This window comes from Carlito syrichta, unplaced genomic scaffold (genome assembly GCF_000164805.1).
Source record: "Carlito syrichta isolate Samal-C Ts95f unplaced genomic scaffold, Tarsius_syrichta-2.0.1 Scaffold64587, whole genome shotgun sequence".
Lineage (NCBI taxonomy): Eukaryota > Metazoa > Chordata > Mammalia > Primates > Tarsiidae > Carlito > Carlito syrichta.
The window spans coordinates 305,793-310,843 of NW_007008683.1; positions in this window are offsets into that span (position 1 = coordinate 305,793).

Here is a 5,051-nt window from a genome sequence, read left to right on the forward strand (position 1 = left end):
GAGATGAGGTCTCGCTGCCCAGGCAGGTCTCGACCCCGCGGGATCAGGCAATCCACTCACCTCAGCCTCCCAAAGGCGCGGAATTACAGGCTGAGCCACCGTTTAAAAGAAAAAAAAAAAACGAAAATGTTCATGAAGGGCTGGGCACAGTGGCTCATGCCTATAATTCCAGCACTTTGGGAGACTGAGGTGAGAAGATTGCCTGAGCCTACAGGTTCGAGTCCAGCCTGGGCAACTTAGCGAGACCTCATCTCTACAAAAAATCAAAATACTAGCTGGGCTTGGTGGTGCATTCCTGTAACTCCAGCTAGTTGGAAGGCTGAGGCGGAAGGATCACCTAAGCCCAGCAGGTTGAGGCTACAGTGGCCACGAGTGTGCTACTGCACTCCAGCCTGGGTGACAGAGTGTGACACTGAATCAAAAAAAAAAGAAAACAATGAAAAAGAAAATGCTCATGAAATCCTAGCTACATTGTACTTCCACCTCTTCACACATAGGGCATTCACCTTTGGATAACTTCTGACACTTTATCTCAAAGAAGCTGGAGGGATTCTCAGCTCTCCCATGCTGTAGAAATCGTGGTGAATTCTGCAAATCTTCATCAATGACCTTTGATACAGTACCTATTATAAAAGCAACATGCAGCATTTACAGTGATCAAAGTACAATGCTAAAGTCAGCAGGGCTACCCTACAGGAGTCTATTTCAAAACTCTTGACAGCCATGGCTGTTGGGTCATTATGGTGCTGTTTCTGCCTTGGACTTCTCTCAGGTCTGCATGCATCTACATGGAGTTCTTACATCTACCCCAGTCCTGGATTCCCCAGGTTCCTTGGAAGTCCTCAACCAAAAATGTGAGATTTATCCATCCCCTCTTTTATTCTCCATATACATTCTTGTTCCTCAATACTTCTTCATATCTAACATCTTTCTTTACCCTCACAATCACCACTTTAACTCATCATCTTGAGGCTAGACTATTATAATTGCCTCCCAGGTAATTTTTCTATTTCCTGCAATCTAGAGTCCATAGACTCATAAGAGGACCATGTATTGGCTTTTTCCAAAATTGTATCCATATGTGGTATTATGAATGCACTAAAATGTTAGAGGTCCAGAATAATATAAATAAGTGCCATATTTAGACTCTGGTTGGTTGAGTTGCAATTGTATTGGAGCAGGGCTGGTACTGATTGGTTTCTTTCTATTTCTTTTTTCTGTATTATTTCTCTTCATGGCATTTGTCACTTACCCTCCTAGACTATAGCTTCTTAAAAGGAATGGCCAACATTGTAGTCTACGTCACTGCTTCAGGAAGCACTAAGTAGAGGTCTTGACTATTTGGTTAATCAATGAATTGATATAAAAATTATGGAGCTGGGAAGTAGTAATGATTATAACTGAGTAAAATATATATAACAATGTTGGCATTTATCTGTTGATATACATAAGAATGAGCTTCAAAATCCATAGGCTATGGCCGGGCTCGGTGGCTCAGCCTGTAATCCCAGCACTTTGGGAGGCTGAGGTGAGTGGATTGCCTGAGCCAGGGTTCGAGACCTGCCTGGGCAACTTGGCGAGACCTCATCTCCACTATAAATCAAAAATAGCCGGGCGTGGTAGTGCACACCTGTAGTTCCAGTTATTTGGAAGGCTGAGGCAGAAGGATCGCCGGAGCTCAGCAGGTCAAGGCTGCGGTGGCCGGGAGTGGCCTGCACTCCAGTCTGGGTGATAGTGTGAGACTCCAACTCAAAAAAAAAAAAAATCCATAGGTTATTATGATTGGCAGGTGATATATAATTTGTAACTGCTTGGACTTGGTTTGTTGGTGTTAAATGCTGTGATCTGGAGGGTAAAATAAAGGAAGGTATGGGTGATAAATTAAGGAGGAGGAGTAAGAAGCATGTAATTTTCAGAAAAGACAGCAAATAATGTCAAAGATATCAAGATGAGTAAAAATATAAGTTCCCAGGGGTGATGTGAAAGGTAAAGATGTATAATTATTGTTATGTTTACTAGAAAAAATATAAAACCTATGAATTTACCAACAATAATATTTAAGGAATGAGTATAAATGGAGAGGAGTATGGTTTAAAGAAAAATACTGGGTAAAATATAGTAAGAGGTAATTAAAATATCAACCCATCCTAAAAGTATAAGTAAATGGCCATAGTCCAGGAGGTATAGGTTCAGGAAGTTGGAATAGCTCTGAGTCCTTATACCCAGCTCTGAGACTATAGCAAATTATATGCTCAGTTAATCTCAGCCTCTCCCTCTATACAATAGTTACTATCAATAAATATCATATATTTCTTATAAACATTAAATGAGGCTGCATTCAAAGGTAGAAGTGATTTGTAAACCATAAGAATCTGTAGAAACAGGATGGATGTGGTGGCTCATGCCCATAAACCCAGGACTCTGGGAGGTCAAGCCAGGAAGATTGCTTGGACCCAGGAGACCAGCCTGGTAACATAGTGAGACCTCGTCTCTATAAAAAAATTAGTTGGACCCTTACAATTCCTGAGATGCAGAAATGGAGCACCATTTTCTTTTCTTTTCTTTTAAATCAACAAACCCTCCCTGGGAGGAAAATGCTGGGAAAGACTGCCTAAGTGAGGGCTTGTGAGCAAATGGCCAGGCCCCTGGTACAACAGCTAGTGTTGCAGCTTCTTTGCTTTGTCCCTGACTCTTCCCAGGTCACAGAAGCCAAGTACCATTATTTTTTTTTAACAGACAAAGCAGCAGGAGAGAGACTGCCAGCTCCTGGCTTTGCCTCACCACTTCAGCGTCTGGCAGGGCACTGGCAGCAGGGGCTGTGGAGGGAGTCCAGAGGCAAAGTTCCATGGAAGAGGACAAGAGAGGCACCGCATCATCATCTCGAAGGTGGGGCAGGAAAATTCTCCGACTTGCTCACCATGGAGCACCAGACCCAATCTCTGTGACTGGTGGATTAACTACTCAGGGATTGATCATGATCCAGAGGGAATATCCTGAAAGCATGAACTTCGGAGGGACCTGACAAATATTAAGTTCCGGGCACCCCACCCCCTGCCCTGATCCAGCCGCGGGACAAAGGGTGTAGCTAAAAAAGGATGAGGAAGAACCCCAAAGAGATCAGTGAACAAATCCAGAGCCTGGATCAGGGAAGAATAAAGGACTGAGCAAACATCAAAAGGGAACTCCTCTCCCACTGACACTGAATAACAGAACTAAAGAGAAAAGCAAAAGATCTCTCACAAATGAGGAAAAACCAAAGGAAGACCTCAGGCAATTTCAAGTGTACCAAAGACCAAATTCCTAAAAAATTCAGACCTTGGTGCCCAAACAATGGAAGTCACTAATGACTGGCCTCAGAATATGACAGGAAGTAGGGAATGGATGGAAAGAGTGAATAAGACTCCAAAAAGACAAGATGCAACACTGAAAGAACTTGTAACAGAGATTTAGGCAATAAAAAAAATTCATCCAGGAAATAAATAACAAGATGACAAGCATGGAAAGCAGAATCAATCTAGTTGAAGAAGAACTTGAAGACCAGAACATAGAATTAACCTGATCTGTAAAAAACATAGAAAGAAGACTCAGAAAGAAAGAACAAAGTCCACAAGAGATGTGTGATTATATCAAGAGGCTGAACCTACACCTGATTGGTATCCCAGAAGGAGGCAAGGAAATGGAGAACAACTTGAATGAAGCAAGTATTCCAGGAGGCAATCCAAGAAAACTTTCCCCACCGCACCAGAGATGTGACCAGTCAAGCACAAGAGATACAGAGCACCCCCACAAGACATCAAATGAGAAGACCACCACCTAGACACATAATAATTCGCATACACAAAGTGAGCACAAAAGAAAAATTCCTAAAGATAGAAAGAGAGAAAGGTCTTTCCTACTGGGGAAAACCAATCAGAATAGCAACAGACCTACTGGCAGAAACACTACAAGCAAGAAGGGGCTGGAGCCCTATATTCAAAGTCCTCAAAGATAAACAATTTCAACCAGAATTTCCTACCCAGTCAAACTCAGCTTCATCAGTGATAGAGAATTAAAATCCTTCCCAGACATCCAATCCCTAAGAGATTATGCAGCTTTCAGATCAACTCTACAGGAGACACTTAAAAAGAAAGAAGAAAGAAAAAAAAAGAATGACCCCACACTTCCCAAGAGAACAGCAGAGCACAGAATCAACAGAGAATATAGTGCAACAAGAAACTTGAAAACACACACATATATCAACCCCAAAACCAAAAGAAAACAAGCAAAGAAAAAACTTTATAAGAACCCCATGACAGCAATAAACAATCACATTTCAATAATCAGCCTGAATGTGAATGGACTAAATGTACCACTGAAAAGACACAGAATGGCAAAATTGATAAGAAACCATGACCCAATTATTTGCTGCATCCAGGAGACTCATCTCACTTCAAGGGACACACATAGACTCAAAGTTAAAGGACGGAAAATGTGTTTCCAGGCAAATGATCACAAAAGAAGGCAGGAGTTGCAATCTTAATATCAGACAAAATAACATTTAAGCAATCAAAAATTTAAAAAGATGCAAAAGAACACTACATAATGATAAAAGGTTCAATCCATCAACAACAAATATCCATTCTAAACATATGTGCAACCAACACAGGAGCACCAGCATTTATAAAGCAAACTAAGCATTTACTAAGTAAACTAAAAAAAGATATTGACTCTACACTATTATAGCAGGGGACTTGAATACCCCACTAACAGCCCTAAATAGATCATCAAGGCAAAAAATCAATAAGGAGATCCAGAACCTAAACTTGACCCTCGACTAAATGGACTTAAAAGATACCTACAGATTATTCCATGCAACAACCACGGAATACACATTCTACTCATCACCACATGAAATGTACTCCATCTTTGTACATCTTTGGCCATAAATCAAGCATAAACAAATTCCATAAGGTTGAAATCTTGCCGTGCACACACTGAGACCACAGTGGAATAAAAATACATATCAACATCAACAACATTTCCCCAAAGTCCACAAAGACATGGACACTAAA